Here is a 21,303-nt window from a genome sequence, read left to right as displayed (position 1 = left end):
TCTTTTCCCAAACTTACTGTCCTGTCTAGGTTTAGTTTATATACTCAGTGCCTTTACATTCGGTGTCTGTCCCTTGCTCAACTTTTAATTTTCCATGAAAACCATCTCTTCTCAACTCCTTAAATTCAATACTGTTTACTCACATTATTTTTTGCAATCCATTAGTCAAAGATTTCATCCCCCTTAGATATCTCTTTAGGAAGGATGAATGCAGGGTGAACCCTGTTCAGACCCTTGAAACAGGTCAGGGTATTAAAGTAAAGAAAATGGAATTGTCAGGGGATAAGCATTCAGGCTTCTTAAATATCACCTGGGGAAAAAAAGACTTATTAATCTGAAGTTTGAATCTGCCATTCTCTGAGAGCAGTTCAGGCCAGGCCTAACATTAAGAGAGTACCTAGAAATATATTTATTTCAGAAGTCCCCTCTCCACATTCCCATGAGCACTTGCACTTTGTTTTTCCATTATTTCCGAGTAAGATATGACACCTCTTGGACCAGTTTTTTGGAAGAAGCAGGGGGAGAGTGTTTATTATGCAAACATAATAAGGAAGTGTTTATTATGCAAACAGCAACTGAGTTATGTGTCCTTTAAGACTACTAAATAGTTTTTAATTACTGCTATATCAGTAAATCCCATAAATATGCAAATGCAATTAGTTGACAAAATAGGCCTTAAATATCTTTATTCCTCTCCAACAAAGTTCTTTGAAGTTAATCGCTAACTCTCTTTGTTCACTCCCTTGGCAGTAGTGCTAAAATTGACAGGAATTTTGACAGATGTACATATTCAGGGAGAACCAAATTTTCTGAGCACATCTGGTCAGGCTGCAGGAGAAAAGCAGAAATGGACACTCTAGCCAAACTCAAATATTTAATGAGTAGAGTCCCATATGAAATTTCTTTTATTTAATGAGTAGAGTCCCATATGAAATTTCTTTTATTCCATAGCAGTGCCTTCTGAAATAAATATCAAGGTAACCACTTGGGTACCACTTCAAGTCCAAAGCTACATTGAACATTTGCTTTTTTTTCTGGCACAAGATTTCATTTTTTAGTAATAATGCACATTTTCTGGTCCCTAAAAATAAACAAAAAAATATGGTCCGCCATGACCCCGGCCTTTCGTGGTTATGTGACATTGTTTTCCATGAGAACATAGGAGCTAAGGTTCCAGGCTTTGGAGTCAGACACACCTCATTTTGCCTCCCAGCTCCATCACTTGCTAGCTGCTCATGGCCTTGGTCAAATTGCTTACTGTTTCTAAGCCTCAGTTTTCACAACTGTAAAAAGGGTATAATAGGCTCTGTTTAGTTTTCTATGGTTGCATAACAAATTACCACACACTTAGCAGCTTAAAACAAAGCTCATTTGTGAGCTCAAAGTTCTGTAGGTCAGAAGCCCAGGCACAGCAGGGATAAATTCTCTGCTCAGGATCTCACAAGGCAGAAATCATGGTGGTATGCTGGAGCTGGCTCTTACTACATCAGAAAGGCCAACTGTGGGGACTTCCCTGGTGGTACAGTGGTTAGGACTCTGTGCTTCCACTGCAGGGGGCACAGGTTCGATCCCTGGTCAGGGAACTAAGATCCCGAAGGCAGCCCTGCACAGCCAAAGAAAAAGGGGGGGTGGGGGGGGCAACTATTGTACATCCCTTCCCAACTCTGTGTTCAGGTTAGTAGCTTGAAATCAGCCATGACGGAAGTATCTGCCACACGGGAACGAGCAAACACTAAAAATCAGGTCTCCTCCGACCAGCTGGTTACCAAACACCCACTAGCACCCCGGGGCCCACTCCCTTGAACTTACAGGGCTTCATAGACACCTCCATTGGGCACTTGAGTGTATTATGACTACTTGTTTACTTTCCTATCTCTTCCAGAATTCTGTGGATTCCTTGAAGGCAGAGCACTGTATCTTATTCATCCTTCTATCTCCAGCATGGAGCTTGGTACCTAGCGAGTGCTCATTAAATGTTTGAGAAGGATGGAAAGAGGAGAGGAAGGAAGGAATTAACAAATAGGCAGAAAAGAATTTCGGTTTATGCAGGAAAGATGGCACCAGGAAGGGCCTAGCTTTTTCACAACCACATATAATATGCTAACCCTTCACTACCCATCTCACAAAGGATGGTGAGAATAATGGCTTGGGTTCAGATCAAGATTGCTTTTATTTAGTTTGCTCCAGAACAGGCCAGCAAGCCGTGAAAAGGATAAACATGGGACACAAATGCAGCAAGTTCATGCCTCTCTTTGAGTCTCTCAGAGGGTACCTAAAATTCGGGGGTCTTGTGATCCCCAGGAGTGAGATGTCCCCCCAGAAGCCAGAGGAATGTACACCTGGGGGCTTGTTGCTTCTGTGTATTCCTTCAATGACAGCAGTTCCAGGAAGCTGCTTAGACTGCAGTGTAAAGCAAAGAGTCTGACTCACGATGCCATGCTGGTCAGGCCTTCTGCACAGATCATGAGCCTTCAAGTCTTGCTGTGCCAGCACTGGGGAATCTCTCGTGACCTGTGGCTCACCGCAGAGCCCAGGACTTTTCCATTTAGGTTCATTTAGGAGTCTTCTGTGGAGAGGCCTGGATACGGTCAATCACAGAAACCAGTAAGAAAGCTATTCTGGTTTGGTCTAAATTTCTGGATATTTCTATCTCTGCCATGGACTCAAGATGGGCAAGGGCTTTGATCTTTTAGAGCTTGCTTTATTCATTCATTCATTCACTCTGTGGAGAATTGTGGTAGACACTGGGGATATAAAGATAAGGGAGTTCAAGGAAATTGGGGTGGAGGTAATAGGTAAGAAACACCTAGAATACAACGAGATAAATGCCAAAAGATGAATGAAGTGGGGGAAAATAGAAGTAAAAAAAAAATGGAGCCCAGATTTGGGGTGAGGTGAGGAGAGGCTTTTCACAAGTGACATTTGTGCTGGGTAAAGATAGGTAGGTGAGGAGAGAACTAGGAGAGCGGAAGGAATAGCATGTGAAAAGGCTGGACGGTGAGATGAAAGAGCATGATAGAATGAAATGATGCCATTTCAGCAACATGGATGGACCTAGAGATTATCATACTAAGTGAAGTAAGTCAGACAGAGAAAGACAAATACCATATGATACCACTTACATGTGGAATCTAAAAAAAGATACAAATGAACTTATTTACAAAACAGAAATAGAGTCACAGACATAGAAATCAAACTTATGGTTAACCAAAGGGGAAAGGTCAGGGGGGAGGGATAAACTGGGAGTTTGGGATTGACATGTACACACTACTATATATAAAATAGATAACCAATAAGGACCTACTGTATAGCACAGGGAACTCAATACACTGTAATGACCTATATGGGAAAAGAATCTAAAAAAAAGAGTAGGTATATGTATATGTATAACCGATTCACTTTACTGTACAGCAGAAACTAACACAACATTGTAAATCAATTATACTCCAATAAAAACTAAAAGAAAAGAAAGAGCATGGTACCTTCCAGGGAGCTGCAAGCCTCACTGCATAAAATTGGGAGGCAGATAATCCCAGATGCACATGAGTTGAGTGGATTAATAAGTTCGTGTTAAAAAGCGTTGAGGAGAGAATAAAACGGAAAAGTGAAATACTGTATAAGTCTGTATAAGGGCTGTTGTTATAAAGCTGTCTCCAAATGGCCCGTAGCAATTATTCTAAAATGCACAACAGCTGTATTTGTCCCCTTTCTGCCATTGCTGAAATTTACACTGTCATTGCTCCAGGAGGAGGGCTTGGCACTAATAATAGGCTGGCTGACTATGGCTGGAGTGTGACAGACCTCTAGTCAGAGCCCTTAAAAACTGCAGAGTGGGAAAAGGGAAAGCTACTTGGAAGTCAAAGTGAATGTAATCAGAGCGCTGCCTTGTGGCAGCCGTCATACCTGCAGCCCCAGGAAACGCCAAGCTGTTTTCTATTTTATTACACAGTGCACTTTTACGAGACTTGAAAGTCACGTCCCGCCTCTATTCGTGTCACCACTCTTTTTTCTTTGTTCTGACTATCCCTCTTTAGATTCCCCAACATCAACTCACACCAACCTGTCTAATCTATTTCCACTCTGCTTACAAATGTCAACCAATTCCTCCCTGCTCACTTACGTTTGTTCCTCCAAACTCTTTGTTTTTCTGGGAGTTTCCCAGTGACTCAGTGACTTCCCTACTCTGTTCCTAAGAGCAGGAATAAGTAAAACCTTGATGCTCCTTGTCTGAAAAGTTATAAACAGTATTATTAAAAGTCATGTAGAATTTTAATATTAGACAGAAAGTATAAAATTCCATAAAGCTGAATGTCTTAGATTGGGTTTTCCTGAAACATACCTGAGATAAGGATTTGTGAACACGTGTTTATTGTAGAAGTACTCACAACAGAAATAGCTAAGGAAAAACAATCCTTATAGCCTCAAACTGCAGGGAAACTGACAGAAACCTACACTAAGAATTCGTTCCTTAGTAAGGGAGCCTGGTGGCGGCATACTCACACCTGTCTGTCATTGGCTTTGAGCCTGGGGGCAGGGGTGACGGAGTAAACTCCCAGGCATTTTCTGCTCTTTTCTTGGGCAGACAAAACTTTAGTAGCCCAAGGAAAGTTCTACGAAAGTTCTAGGTATTGGCATTTGGAAGCAATAGCACACAGAAGTTGAGATAAGGGAGCACAGAAACAGTAAAAAGGGATCTGAGAAGAGCTGGGAAGATCACTGAAGGTTTCCACTGAAGAGTCAGCAAAGATTTGTGGGAGATACTACGTTTCTTATTTTTCCAGAAGACTGTTACATTCTAAGGAACCTGATGATCAACTTTGTTTCAGAGCCTAATCATACAGAAATATAAAAAGCTACATTTCACACCTGAAACTAACACATTGTAAATCAACTACACTCCAATAAAAATGTTTTAAAAATAAAACAAAAAGGTACCTTCAAATTAATACTACCCCACCCTGAAGGAAGCTCTTCTCTCCCCAAAATATTCAATGATGATTTTTCCATAACTTTTAGCAGAGGCACGTGATTCCTAACTTGATCACATCTTTTAAGAATAATATATGAAGGGACTTCCCTGGTGATCCAGCAGTTAAGACTCTGTGCTCCCAATGCAGGGGGCCCAGGTTCGATCCCTGGTCAGGGAACTAGATCCTGCATGCTGCAACTAAGAGCCTGCATGCAGCAACAACAACAAAAAAGAAAGATCCTGCAGGCCACAACGAAGATCTTGTGTCCTGCAACTAAGACCTGGCGCAGCCAAATAAATAAATATTTTTAAGTATTAAAGAATAAGATATGAAACCATAAAATCGTAAGTCTAAATTATAATGGCATGAAGTCTAAACAAGAAGTTTGCAACCTTGGCAGCACACTGGGATCATTGGAGTGCTTCAAAACTTTTAAAATATTATGTGGGGGGCTTCCCTGGTGGCGCAGTGGTTGAGAGTCCGCCTGCCGGTGCAGGGGACATGGGTTCGTGCCCCGGTCTGGGAGGATCCCACATGCCGCGGAGCGGCTGGGCCCATGAGCCATGGCCGCTGAGCCTGCACGTCCGGAGCCTGTTGCTCCGCAACGGGAGAGGCCACAACAGTGATTATGTGGGCCCCAACTTCACAGATTCTGATGTTAAGGTAAAAAGTGGGAACAAGGCACTGGCATGTTTTTGAAACTCCACAGGTGACTCTGATGTGCAACCAGGTCTGAAAATCACAAGTTTAAATCAGTGCAAATAGAAGCACTTGTAGATGGATGGAATGAATTTCCCTTCATTCAATTATCATTGAATTCTACTTTGCCGCTTGTAAAAAGAAACTGTCAGGATATTTGCCCTGTGTACACTTCCCTTCTTTGAAAATTGCCTCCTTCTCCAGTTCCCATGGCCATGTGTGTATTGTTTTCCCAACCACTCTGACCAAAGCCAATAGGACAAGGGGTGGCCATCTGGTCCAAGTGGACCACTAGACTCTCTCCCAGAACTTGGGGGATAAGTCACTGGCCAGTTGGTTACTGGTGCTGAGGCTGGGAAAGTGTCATGGACCTGGCGTTGGGGAAATGTCAATTTCCACCATTTCCGTAGAGAAGCAACTGGACGACAGAGAATGAGAAGAAAACAGACCTGTAGAGAGATCAAGGATGAGAAATGACGTGGCAGCAAAGAGTAACTGATTCCTGATGACTCTCCAAGAGTTGGTTTCAGTGCTCATGTGGCCCAGCTATGTTACCAAGAAGTTGCCCTGTGGCTTCCACAAAAGCCCTCCTCGCCCCTTTTTACTTAGAGCTTCTTTGTGCTCGTTTCTCTTACTTACAACTAAAAAGCCTTTGTTAAAACAATGGTAGTTTGGCCAGGTGCTAAGTTTGTGCCCCAGAATAACTTTCCGTTAGGTAAAATATATGAGCTTATAGTGCGTATACATTTCTGAGTCTGTGTGGAATCATTGTTCATCACCATGTTTGTCTGCCTCACTGAACTAGAGGGCCCTTAAGGAAGAGAGGCTATGCCTTACTCATCCAGCTGGCATCGAGCACAGTAAAATGGTGCAGTGAGGGTTCAGTACATGCTTGTTGAATTCAACTATGAGGCTGGTCAAATAGAATATGTATATATTAGTCTGCTAGGGCTGTCATGACACAATACCACAGACTGTGGGGCTTAAATAATTTATTTTCTTACACTTCTGGAGCTGGACGTCTAAGATCAAGACGTCAACAGGGGTGGTTTCTTCTGAGGCCTCTCTCCTTGGCTTGCAGGTGGCTACTTTCTCACTGTGTCTTCATCTGGTTGCCCCTTGGTCTGTGTAAGTTTCTGTGTCCTAATCTTTTCTTATAAGGATCCCAGTCGTATTGAACTAAGGGCCACCCTAATGACCCCATTTTAACTTAATTACCTCTTTGAAGGACTTGACCACATATTCTCCACATAGTAACATTCTGAGGTACTAGAAGTAATGGCTTCAACATACACATTTGGTGGGAGCACAATTCAGCCCATCACAGTGTGTGCTGATTTATTTATTCAACTCACTTTTATTGATTGTGATGAAATAGGTCGAGTGTGATACTTCAAACTAAAGACTCTAGGGTGCTCTGTCATTGCTAAATATGCCAACTCCTTCATATTCTTAGTTTATAACTCTCAGAGAATCTTAGAGACCGAATTAACTCCAAATTATATGATTAGCCCTCAGAGGAAATCTAAGGCTATACACTTCAGAAAAATAGGTAAGTTCCCAGCACATAATCTTATTATTAAAACCAGTATGGATAGAGTTTTAAAATTTTTGCTTCATTATTTTTTTAAATTAAGACTTTATTTTTTAAAGTAAGTTTAGGTTCCCAACAAAATTAAGGGGAAGGTACGAAGATTTCTCATACACACCCTGCCCCACCCAATACACGCATAGCCTCCCATATTATCAACATCCCCCACCAAAGTGCAGCATTTATTGCAATTAATAGACCTACACTGACATGTCATAATTTCCCAAAGTCCGTAGTTAACACCACATTTCACTCTTGATGTTATACATTCTATGAGTTTGGAGAAATGCATAATGAGGGACATGTATTCATCATTATGGTACCATACAGAGTATTTACATTGCCCTAAAACTCCTCTGTACTTTGCTATCCCCTATGCCCCCTCCCCCAACTCCTTGGCAACCACTGATCTTTTTACTGTCTCCATAGTTTTTTTATTCAAGAATGTCATATTCGGGCTTCCCTGGTGGCGCAGTGGTTGAGAGTCCGCCTGCCGACGCAGGGGACACGGGTTCGTGCCCCGGTCCGGGAGGATCCCACATGCCGCGGAGCGGCTGGGCCCGTGAGCCATGGCCGCTGAGCCTGCGCGTCCGGAGCCTGTGCTCCGCAACGGGAGAGGCCACATCAGTGAGAGGCCCGTGTACCACAAAAAAAAAAAAAAAGAATGTCATATTCTTTGAATCATACAGTATGTAGCCATTTAAGATTGGCTTTTTTTCACATACGAATATGCATTTAAGGTTCCTTCATGTCTTTTCACGCCTTGAGAGTTCATTGCTTTTTAGTGCTGAATAATTTTCCGTTGTCTGGATGTACCACAGTTTATTTATCCATTCACCTACTGAAAAACAGTTCAATTACTTCCAAGTTTTGGCAATTATGAATAATTACTACTATAAACAATTGTGTACAGGTTTTACTATGGATATAATTTTCAACTCCGCTTGATAAATACCAAGGAACACAATTTCTGGATCGCATGGTAAGAGTATGTTTAGCTTTATAAGAAACTGCCACACTGTCTTCCAAAGTGCTGTACTACTTTGCATTCCCACCAGCAATGAAGGAGAACTCCTGTTGCTCTACATCCTCACCAGCATTTGGTGCTGTCAGTATTCTGGATATTTTTTTATCGGTTGATTTACAATATTAGTTTCAGGTGAAAAACAAAGTGATTCAATATTTTATAGATTATACTCCATTTAATGTTAGTATAAGATATTGGCTATATTCTCTGTGCTGTGCAACATATCTTTGTATCTTATTTGTCTTATACATAACAGTTTCTACCTCTTAATCCCTCACCCCTATCTTGCCCCTCCCCCCATTCCTTTCCACACTGGTCACCACTAGTTTGTTCTGTGAGTCTGTTTCTCTTTTGTTGTATTTATTTGTTTGTTCCATGTTTTAGATTTCACATATAAGTGATAACATAGAGTACTTGTCTTTCTCTGTCTGACTTATTTCGCTAAGCATAATACCCTACAGGTCCATCCATGTTGTTGCAAATGGCAAATTTTCATTCTTTTTTATGGCTGAGAAGTATTCTGTTGTATATATACACCATGTCTTCTTTATCCAGTCATATGTTGATGGACACAAATTGCTTCCATATCTCAGCTATTGTAAATAATGCTGCTATGAACATAGGGAAGCATATATCTTTCAAATTAGTGTTTTCTTTCTTTTTTTTCTTTTTCGGATATATACCCAGGAGTGGAACTGCTGGATCATATAGTATTTCTATTTTTAGTTTTTTGAGGAACCACCATACTGTTTTCCATAGTGGTTGTACCAATTTATATTCCCACCAACAGTCTATGAGGGTTCTCTTTTCTCCACATCCTCACCAACATTTGTTATTTGTGGTCTTTTTGATAACAGCCATTCTGACAGGTGTGAGGTGATATCTCATTGTGATTTTGATTTGCACTTCCCTGGTAACTGGTGACACTGAGCATTTTTTCTTCTGCTCATTGGCCATCAGTATGACTTCTTTGGAAAAATATCTGTTCAGGTCTTCTGCCTATTTTCTGATCAGGTTCTTTGTTTTCTGATATTGAGTTGTATGAGCTGTTTATATACTTTGGATATTTACCCCTTATCAGACATATCATGTGAAAATATTTTCTCCCATACAGTAGGTTGTCTTTTCATTTTGTTGATGGCATTCTTTGCTGTGCAAAAGCTTTAAGTTTAATTAAGTCCCATTTGCTTATTTTTACTTTTGTTTCCTTTGCCTGAGGAGTCAGATCCAAAAAAAATAAAATATTGCTATGACTTATATAAAAAGTGTTCTGTCTATGTTTTCTTCTAGGAGTTTTATGGTTTCTAGCCTTACATTTAGGTCTTTAATCCATTTTGAGTTTATTTTTGTATGTGTTGTGAGAAAGTGTTCTAATTGCATTATTTTACATGTAGCTCTCCAATTTTCCCAACACCACTTGTTGAAGAGACTGTCTTTTCCCCACTGTATATTTTACCACCTTTGTCATGGATTAATTGACCATATATGCATGGGTTTATTTCTGGGCTCTCTATTCAATTCCATTGATCAATATATCTGTTTTGTGCCAGTTCCATGCTGTTTTTATTACTGAAACTTTGTAGTATAGTCTGAATTGAGGGAGCATGACAACTTCAGCTCTGTTCTTTTTTCCAAATATTGCTTTGGCTATTCAGAGTCTTTTGTACTTCCATATAAATTTTAGGATTATCTGTTCTAGTTTTTTGGGTAATGTCATGGGTATTTTGATAGGGACTGCATTAAATCTGTAGATTGCCTTGAGTAGTATGGACTTTAAGTTTTTTTTTAATTGAATGTTACAATTATTGCTTCTGTTTTATGTTTTGGGTTTTTATGGCCAAGAGGCATGTGGGATCTTACCTCCCAGGCCACAGACCAAACCCGCACCCCCCTGCATTGGAAGGCAAAGTCTTAACCACTGGACAACCAGGGAAGTCCCCTAGTATGGTTATTTTAACAATATTAATTCTTACAATCCATGAACATGAGATATCTTTCCAATTCTTTGTATCATCTTCAATCTCCTTCATTAACATTTTATGGTTTTCAGAGTATAGGTCTTTTGCCTCTTTGGTTAAATTTATTCCTAAGTGTTTTATACTTTTGGATGCAATTTTAAATAGGATTATTTTCTTGCTTTCTCTAATAGTTGATTATTATTGTATAGAAAAACAACAGATTTCTGTATATTAACCTTGTATCCATCAACCTTGCTGAATTCATTTACTAGTTCTAATAGTTTTGGGGTGGAGATTTTAGGGTTTTCTATATATACTATCATGTGATTTTCTGCTCTGATCTTCATTATTTCCCTCCTTCTGCTAACGTTGGGCTTTGTTCTTCTTTTTCTAATTCCTTTAGATGGTAGATTAGGTTGTTTCTTTGAGATTTTTCTTGTTTCTTGAGGAAGGCCTGTATCATTGTAAACTTCCCTCTTAGAACTGCTTTTGCTGTGTCCCATAGATATTGGAAAGTTGTTTATTATCATTTGTCTTGAGGTATTTTCTGATTTCCTTTTAATTTCTTTATTTACCCATTAGTTTTTTAGTAGCATGTTGTTTAGTCTCCACATGTTTGCATTTTCCCCACTTTTTCTTCCTGTAATTGATCTCTAGTTTCATATAGTTATAGTCAGAAAAGATACTTAGTATAATTTCTATCACCTTAAGTTTGTTGAGACTTTTTCTTTGTAGTTTAGCATGGGTTCTATCTTAGAGAACATATCATGTGCACTTGAAAAGAATGTGTATTCTGCTGTTTTTGGATGGAATGTCCTGTAGATATCTATTAAATCCCACTGGTCTAATATCTCAATTAAGGCCACTGTTTCCTTATTGATTTTTTGTCTGCATGACCTGTCCATTGATGTAAGTGGTGTGTTAAAATTCCCTACTATTATTGTATTGTATTGAATCGAATTGAATTGTATTGTCTATTTTTCCCTTTATGTCTATTAGCACTTGCTTTATAAGCTTAGATGCTCCTAAGCTAGGTGCACATACATTAACAAAAGTTATGTTATCTTCTTGTATTGATCCCTCTATCATTATGTAATGTTCTTCTTTGTCCTTTGTTATAGACTTGTTTCAGAGTCTACTTAGTCTAATATGAGTATTGCTACCTCAGCTTTCTTTGCATTTCCATTTGCATGGAATAACTTTTTCTATCACCTCACTTTCAGTCTGTGTATACCTTTAGCTCTGAAGTGAGTCTCTTGTAGGAAGTGTATAGATTCATCTTTTATTATTATTATTCAATCAGCCACCCTTTGTCTTTTTTTTTTGTTTTGAATGTTATCTTACTTATTGTTTTATACAGCAGGTCCTTATTAGTCATCAATTTTATATACATCAGTGTGTACATGTCAGTCCCAATTGCCCAATTCATCACACCACCACCACCACCTCCCTCCCACTTTACCCCCTTGGTGTCTCAATTTCTGCCCTGCAAACCAGTTCATCTGTACCATTTTTCTAGGTTCCACATATATGTGTTAGTTTATGATATTTGTTTTTCTCTTTCTCCCTTACTTCACACTGTATGACAGTATATAGATCCACCCACGTCTCTACAAATGACCCAATTTCGTTCTTATTTATGGCTGAGTAATATTCCATTGTATATATGTACCACATCTTCTTTATCCATTCATCTGTCGATGGGCATTTAGGTTGCTTCCATGACCTGGCTATTGTAAATAGTGCTGCAATGAACATTGGGGTGCATGTGTCGTTTTGAATTACAGTTTTCTCTGGATATATGCCCAGTAGTGGGATTGCTGGAACATATGGTAATTCTACTTTTAGTTTTTTAAGGAACCTCCATACTGTTCTCCATAGTGCCTGTATCAATTTACATTCCCACCAACAGTGCAAGAGGGTTCCCTTTTCTCCACAGCCTCTCCAGCATTTGTTGTTTGTAGATTTTCTGATGATGCCCATTCTAACTGGTGATACCTCATTGTAGTTTTGATTTGCATTTCTCTAATAATTAGTGATGTTGAGCAGCTTTTCATGTGCTCCTTGGCCATCTGTGTGTCTTCTTTGAAGAAATGTCTATTTAGGTATTCTGCCCATTTTTGGACTGGATTTTTTCTTTTTTAATATTGAGCTGCATGAGTTGTTTATATATTTTGGAAATTAATCCTTTGTCCGTTGATTCATTTGCAAATATTTTCTCCCATTCTGAGGGCTGTCTTTTCATCTTCTTTATGGTTTCCCTTGCTGTGCAAAAGCTTTGAAGTTTTATTAGGTCCCATTTATTTATTTTTGTTTTTATTTCCATAACTCTAGGAGGTGGATCAAAAAAGATCTTGCTGTGATTTATGTCAAACAGTGATCTTCCTATGTTTTCCTCTAAGAGTTTTATAGTGTCTGGTCTTACATTTAGGTCTGTAATCCGCTTTGAGTTTTTTTTTGTGTATGGTGTTAGGGAGTGTTCTAATTTCATTCTTTTACATGTAGCTGTCCAGTTTTCCCAGCACCACTTATTGAAGAGACTGTATTTTCTCCATTGTATATCTTTGCTTCCTTTGTCATAGATTAGTTGACGATAGGTGCGTGGGTTTATCTCTGGACTTTCTATCTTGTTCCATTGATCTATGTTTCTGTTTTTGTGCCAGTACCATATTGTCTTGATTACTGTAGCTTTGTAGTATAGTCTGAAGTCAGGGAGTCTGATTCCTCCAGCTCCGTTTTTTTCACTCAAGGCTGCTTTGGCTATTCTGGGTCTTTTGTGTCTCCATACAAATTTTAAGATTTTTTTGTTCTAGTTCCATAGAAAATACCATTGGTAATTTGATAGAGATTGCATTGAATCTGTAGATTGCTTTGGGTAGTATAGTCATTTTCACAATATTGATTCTTCTAATCCAAGAACATGGTATATCTCTCCATCTGTTTGTGTCATCTTTGATTTCTTTCATCAGTGTCTTATACTTTTCTGAGTACAGGTCTTTTGTCTCCCTAGGTAGGTTTATTCCTAGGTATTTTATTCTTTTTGTTGCAATGGTGAATGGGATTGTTTCCTTAATTTCTCTTTCAGATTTTTCATCATTAGTGTATAGGAATGCAAGAGATTTCTGTGCATTAATTTTGTATCCTGCAACTTTATCACATTCATTGATTAGCTCTAGTAGTTTTCTGGTGGCATCTTTAGGATTCTCTACGTAGAGTATCATGTCATCTGCAAACAGTGACAGTTTTACTTCTTCTTTTCCAATTTATATTCCTTGTATTTCTTTTTCTTCTCTGATTGCTGTGGCTAGGACTTCCAAAACTATGTTGAATAATAGTGGTGAGAGTAGACATCCTTGTCTTGTTCTTGATCTTAGAGGAAATGCTTTCAGTTTTTCACCATTGACAGTGATGTTTGCTGTGGGTTTGTTGTATATGGCCTTCATTATGTTGAGGTAGGTTCCTTCTATGCCCACTTTCTGGAGAGGTTTTATCATAAATGGGTGTTGAATTTTGTCAAAAGCTTTTTCTGCATGTATTGAGATGATCATATGGTTTTTATTCTTTAATTTGTTAATGTGGTTTATCTCATTGATTGATTTACGTATATTGAAGAATTCTTGCATCCCTGGGATAAATCCCACTTGATCATGGTGTATGATCCTTTTAATGTGTTGTTGGATTCTGTTTGCTAGTATTTTGTTGAGGATTTTTGCATTTATATTCATCAGTGATATTGGTCTGCAATTTTCTTTTTTTGTAGTATCTTTGTCTGGTTTTGGTATCAGGGTGATGGTGGCCTCATAGAATGAGTTTGGGAGTGTTCCTTCCTCCACAATTTTTTGGGAGAGTTTGAGAAGGATGGGTGTTCGCTCTGCTCTAAATATTTGATAGAATTCACCTGTGAAGCCATCTGGTCCTGGACTTTTGTTTGTTGGAAGATTTTTAGTCACAGTTTCAATTTCATTACTTGTGACTGGTCTGTTCATATTTTCTATTCTTCCTAGTTCAGTCTTGGAAGGTTATACCTTTCTAAGAATTTGTCCATTTCTTTCAGGTTGTCCATTTTATTGGCATAGAGTTGCTCGTAGTAGTCTCTTAGGATGCTTTGTATTTCTACAGTGTCTGTTGTAACTTCTCCTTTTTCATTTCTAATTTCATTGATTTGAGTCCTTTCCCTCTTTTTCTTGATGAGTCTGGCTAATGGTTTATCAATTTTGTTTATCTTCTCAAAGAACCAGCTTTTAGTTTTATTGATCTTTGCTATTGTTTTCTTTGTTTCTATTTCATTTATTTCTGCTCTGATCTTTATGATTTCTTTCCTTCTACTAACTTTGGATTTTGTTTGTTCTTCTTTCTCTAGTTCCTTTAGGTGTAAGATTGGATTGTTTATTTGAGATTTTTCTTGTTTCTTCTGGTAGGCTTGTATAGCTATAAACTTCCTTCTTATCCACCATTCTGTCTTCCAGGTCACTTATCCGTTCTTCTGCCTCAGTTATTCTGCTATTGATTCCTTCTAGTGTAGTTTTCATTTCAGTTATTGTATTGTTCATCTCCATTTGTTTGCTCTTTAATTCTTCTAGGTGTTTGTTAAACATTTCTTGCATTTTCTTGATCTTTGCCTCCATTCTTTTTCCGAGGTCCTGGATCATCTTCACTATCATTATTCTGAATTATTTTTCTGGAAGGTTGCCTATCTCCACTTCATTTTGTTGTTTTTCTGGGGTTTTATCTTGTTCTTTCATGTGGTACATAGCCCTCTGCCTTTTCATCTTGTCTATCTTTCTGTGAATGTGTTGGGTTTTTTTTCCCACAGGCTGCAGGATTGTAGTTCTTCTTGCTTCTGCTGTCTGCCTTCTGGTGGATGAGGCTATCTAAGAGGCTTGTGCAAGTTTCCTGATGAGAGGGACTGGTGGTGGGTAGAGCTGACTGTTGCTCTACTGAGTTGCAGAACTCAGTGAAACTTTAATCCGTTTGACTGCTGATGGGTGGGGCTGGGTTCCCTCCCTGTTGGTTGTTTGGCCTGAGACAACCCAACACTGGACCCTACCTGGGCTCTTTGTTGGGGCTAATGGTAGACTCTGGGAGGGCTCACACAAAGGAGTACCTCCCAGAACTTCTGCTGCCAGTGTCCTTGTCCCCATGGTGAGCCACAGCCACTGACCTCCTCTGCAGGAGACCCTCCTACAGTAGAAGGTAGGTCTGGTTCAGTCTCCCCTGGAGTCACTGCTCCTTCCCCTGGGTCCTGATGCACACAATACTTTGTGTGTGGCCTCCAAGAGTGGAGTCTCTGTTTCCCCCAGTCCTGTTGAAGTGTTGCAATCAAATCCTAGCCTTCAAAGTATGATTCTCTAGGAATTCCTCCTCCCGTTGCCAGACCCCCAGGTTGGGAACTTGACGTGGGGCTCAGAACCTTCACTCCTGTGGGTGGACTTCTGTGGTATAAGTGTTCTCCAGTCTGTGAGTCACCCACCCGCAGTTATGGGATTTGCTTTACTGTGATTGTGCCCCTCCTACTGTCTCATTGTTTCTTCTCCTTTGTCTTTGGATGTAGGGTGTCTTTTTTGGTGAGTTCCAGTGTCTTCCTGTTGACGATTGTCCAGCAGCTAGTTGTGATTCTGTTGTTCTTGCAAGAGGGAGTGAGAGCACGTTTGTCTACTATGCCATCTTGGTTGCTAATGTCTCTCACCCTTTGTCTTTTGATTGGAGCATTGACATTCAAAGTGATTACTGACAGGTATGTGCTTTTTGCCACTTTATTACTTGTTTTCTGGTTGTGTTTGTAGTTCTTCTGTTATTTTCTTCTTTTAGTCTTTTTCCTTGTGGTGTGACAATTTTCATTAGCATTATGCTTGTGTTCCTTTTTCTCTAGTTTTGATGTATCTATTGAAGGTTTTTTATTTGTGGTTACCATAAGGTTCATGTATGTTGACTGATAACTTTATCCACTTGTTTTAAACTGGCAGTCATTTAAGTTCAAACACTTTCTAAAGATCTACATTTTTTACTCCTCTCCCCCATGTTTTGTGTTTTTGATGTCATAGTTTACATCTTTGTGTCTTTCCCTTAACTGTTTATTGTAGTTTTAGTTGATTTTACAATTTTTGTCTTTCATTCTTCATACTAGCTTATTTAAGGGGTTGATCCACAACCTTTACCATATATTTGCCTTTACTAGTGGGATTTTTTCTTTCCTATAAATTCTTACTTCTTGTTGTAGCCTTTTTCCACTTAAAGAAGACCTTTTCACATGTCTTATAAGATCAGTTTAGTATTGATGAAATCTTTTACTTTTTACTTGTCTGAGAAGTTCTTTATCTCTCCTTCAATTCTGAATGATAACCTTTCTGGGTAGAGTATCCTGGGCTTAGGTTTTTACCTTCCAGCACTCTAAATATATCATGCCACACCCTTCTGGTCTGCAAAGTTTCTGCAGAAAAATCTGCTGATAGCTTTATGAGGGTTCCTTGTATGTAGTTCTTGGTTTTTCTCTTGCTGAATTTAAGATTCTCTCTTTATCATTAACTTTTTGCCATTTTGATTATGGTACATCTTGGTGTCAGTTTGTTTGGGTTCATCTTGTTTGGGACTCACTGTGCTTCCTGTACCTGGAAATCTGTTTCCTTCATCATCTTCAAGAAGTTTTCAGCAATGATTTCATCAAATATATTTTCTATCCTTTTCTCTCTTCTCCATCCAAATTCTAGTATGCTTGATATGGTCCCATAGGTCCCTTAAAAGTCCTCATTTTTAATTTTTTTTTTGCTATTCCGATTGGTTGATTTCCATTATTCTATCTTTCAGATTGCTTATTTATCCTTCTGTATCACCTAGTTTGCTGTTAATTCCTTCTACTGTATTTTTCATTTTAGTTATTGTATTCTTCAGCTCTGTTTCTTTTTTATATTTTTTAGTTCCTTGTTAAAGTTCTCACTGTGTTCATATATTCTCTTTCCAAGTTCAGTTAGCATTCTTATTACTATTACTTTGAGCTCTTTATTTGGTAAATTATTCAATATTTATCTCTATTTCATTAGGGTCCTTTTGGGGGGCAAGGGTTCTCGTTCTTTCAATTGAAACATATTTCATTGCCTTCTCATTTTGCTTATCTTTCTCTGTCTCTATGAAATTAGGTGAAATGGTTACCTATCCCAGTCTTGAAGGGGTGTTCTTGTGTGGGAGTATCCTTATACAATCTGCTTGTGCCCAGTGGTTTTAGTGGAAGAGCTGAATCTGAAGCAATCATGGGCTAAATCTTCCCCCAGGGTATGCTGGCAACTACCACCTTGGTAGGAGGTAGGGCTGGAGATGGAAGGGCTAGGGCCAGAGACATGTGTAAGCCAGGGCTTCTCCTCTGCTCAATGGCAGTCACTGCCTTCTCAGGGATGGGAGTTCAAGGGGTTCAAGGGACTGAAGTGGAAATCCTGAGGGTTGGGTCTGAGCCAGCTCCATTCCCTTTAAGTGTGCACACTCTCCTTAGCAACAGCACCTCCACACTAGCAGGGCCAGAGAAGGTGCCTGATATGGACTGGGTTGCATGCTGGGGTGGTCCCAGCAAGCTGGTCAGAGCCCAGGCAGTTTTCAACCTGCTGCCTCCATGCTCTTCCTGGGGGTAAGCAAGTGTGTGTGTGTGCACTCCCAAACAGCAGAGTCTTGGTTTCTTACAGCCCTCCTGTAAGTTCCACTGGTTTCCAAACCAGCTAAGGGGACTTGTCTTCCTGCTGTTGGACCCCAGGGCTGAGTTGCCCAAACTGTGACTTGAACCCCTCACTCCCCAGGGAGGATCACCAAGCCCAAGATATTCCCCTCCTCCTCTGTGTCCCCATGCTAGGAGTGTGGTTCCTGACCCAATTACTTCTCCTCCCTTTCTACCTGACTACATGTGGATCTTTTTTATAGTCTTGGTTGTAGAAGAGCTTTTCTGCCAGTCTTCATGTTATTTGCAGTGAGAGATGCTCCACATATAGATATATTTTGATATGTTTGTGGGAGAGGTGAGCTTCACATCCTCCTACTCCGCCATCTTGATCCAGTATTCTGGATTTTGACCATTCTAATAGGTAGGTACTGGTACCTCATTGTCGTTTTAATTTGCATTTCCCTGATGACATATGTAGTGGAGCAGTTTTTCATATGCCTGTTTGTCACCTGTATATCTTTGATGAGGTTTCTGTTAAGGTCTTTGGCCCATTTTTAGTCAGGTTGTTTTCTTATTGTTGGGGTTTAATAGTTCTTTGCATATTTTGGATAACAGTCCTTTATTAGATATGTATTCTGCAAATATTTTCTCCACGTTTGTGGCTTATCTTCTCATTCTCTTCACATTGTCTCTCACAGAACAGTTTTAATTTTAATGAAGTCCAGTTTATCAATTATTTATTTCATGAACTCTGACTTTGATGTTGTATCTAAAAAGTACCCGAGGTCATCTGTGTTTTCTCCTATGTTATTGTACAGGAGTTTTATAGTTTTATGTTTTACATTTAGGTCTGTGACCTATTTTTGGTACTTTTTTGTGAAGAGTGTATGGCATGTGTTAGAATATTTTTTTCTTTGCATGTGGATGTCCAGTTGTTCCAGCACTATTTATTGAAAAGAGTACCTTTGCTCCATTGTATGGCCTTTGCGCTTTTGTCAAAGATCAGTTGACTATATTTAGGTGGGTTTTTTTCTGCACTCTCTATTTTATTCCATTGATCTATTTGTCTGTTCTTTTTCTGAGTCTACACTGTCTTCATTACTGTAGCTTTATATTAAGTCTTAATGTTGGGTAGTGTCAGTCTTCCAACTTTTTCTTTTTCAATATTGTATTGGCTATTTTGGGAATTTTTGCCTCTCCAAATATACTTTATAATCAGTTTGTTGATATTCACAAAATAACTTGCTGGGATTTTGATTGGGATTCCATTGAATCTATAGCTCAAATTGGAGATAACTGACATCTTGACAATATTTACCATTCCTATCTACAAGCATGGACTATCTCAAAATTTATTTAGATCTTCTTTGATTTAATTCATCAGAGTTTTGTAATTTTTCCTCATGTAAATCTAGTACATATTTTGTTAGATTTATACCTAAGTATTTAATTTGGGAGGGAGGGAGTGCTAATATAAATAGTATTGTGCTTATAACTTCTAATTCCACTTGTTCATTGCTGGTATATAGGAATGTAATTAACTTTTATATATTAACAAAGTGTCCTGAAACCTTGCTATAATCACACATTAGTTCCAGGAGGTATTTTTGACAATTATTTGGATTTTCTACATCGATGATCATGTCAGATTTATCTCTTCCTTCCCAGTCTATATACATTTATTTACTTTTCTTGTCTTATTGCATTAGCTAGATCTTCCAGTATGTTTTTGAAAGGAATGGTAAGAGAGAACATCCTTGCCTTCTACATGATTTTGGTGGGAAAGTTTAGAGTTTCTCACCACTTGGTATGTTGTTAACTGTAAGTATTTTGTAGATAATCTTTATCAAGTTGAGGAAGTTTTCCTCTATTCCTAGTTTACTGACAGTTTTTATCATTAATGAATGTTGGATTTTGTCAAATGCCTTTTCTGCATCTATTGATATGATCATGTGATTTTTGGAAACAGGTTTTTTGTTTGTTTGGCTTTTGGTTTTTTTGGCCACGCTGCATGGCATGCAGGAATCTTAGTTCTCTGACCAGGGATTGAACCTGTGCCTCCTGCAATGGAAGCATGGAGTTCTAACCACTTGACCGCCAGGGAATTCCTATGGAAATGGTTTTTTAAAAGGCTTTTATTCTAGTTTTCACCCTGTTTGTCCAGCTCACTTTTTAATTCTTTTACTTTTAAATTCTTCTTTTTTGTGCTTTGTTGTTACTGTAAAAGGAGATAATAATTTACATATGCTAAAATGCACAGATCTTAAGTGTACAGGCTGATGCATTTTGAAAAATGTATACATTCATGTAACCAACATCCCAATTAAGATACAGTACATTTCCAAAAATTTCCTTCATGTTCTTTTCAAGTTCTGTTTAACACATCTTTGCCTTTAGAATTTCATATAATTGGAATCATATACAGTATGTACTCTTTTGTGCCAGGCTTCTTTTTCACAATTAAGTGTTTTTGAAGTTCAAATATGTTGTTATGTATAACAACAAATCTTTGATTTTTATTGCTGAATGATATTTTATCATATGGATATTACACAACTTGTTTATCCAATCTCCTGTTTATGAACATTTCAGTCACTTCCAGTTTGGTACTATTATGAATAAAGATACTATGGACATTCTTGTACAAGTCTGTTTATGGATGCACACTTTTCATTTCTCCTGGGTAAAAACCTGGGAATGGATTGCTGGGTATTAAGATATGTGTATGTTTAACATATAAGGAACTCTCAGTTTTCCAAAGTGGTTTTGCCATTTTATACTCCCACATTGTATCTATATGTGAGTTTGGGTTGCTTCAAATCTTTTCCAACACTTTATAAAGTCCTTTAAATTTTAGTTGTTCTAGTGGGTGTGTAGTAATATCACATTGTAGTTTTAATTTGCATTTCCCTGGTGACTAATTATATATTGGACATTCATATATCTTATTGTAAAGTATCTGTTCAAGTGTTTTGCCCTTTTAAAAATGAGCTTTTTCTTAATGATTTGTAGGCATTCTTTATACATCAGGTTATGAATAATCTTGTAAGATATATGTATTGCAAATATGTTCTCCCAGTCTGTGGCTTACCTTTTCATTTTCTTAACAGTTTTTTGAGGAGCAGAATTTTTCATTTTGATGAAGCCAGTTTATCAGTTCCTTCTTTTATGTTTAATGTACTTCATGTTCTGTCAAACAAATTTTTGCCTATATCTAGGTAGAAAAGATATTCCCTTATGTTGTCTTGTCTCTAGAAGCATTAAAATTTTAGTATTACATTTAGATCTTTGGCTGATGTGGAATTAGTTGTTGTATATAAGATTAAAGTCAAGGTTCATTTTTTCTATACAAATATCCATTGTTTATCACCATTTATTGAAAAGACTTTTCTTTTCCCAGTGAATTGCATCAGCAGTTTTCT

This window comes from Stenella coeruleoalba, assembly GCF_951394435.1.
Source record: "Stenella coeruleoalba genome assembly, chromosome: 8".
NCBI lineage: Eukaryota > Metazoa > Chordata > Mammalia > Artiodactyla > Delphinidae > Stenella > Stenella coeruleoalba.
Note: the sequence above shows the minus strand (reverse complement) of the source record.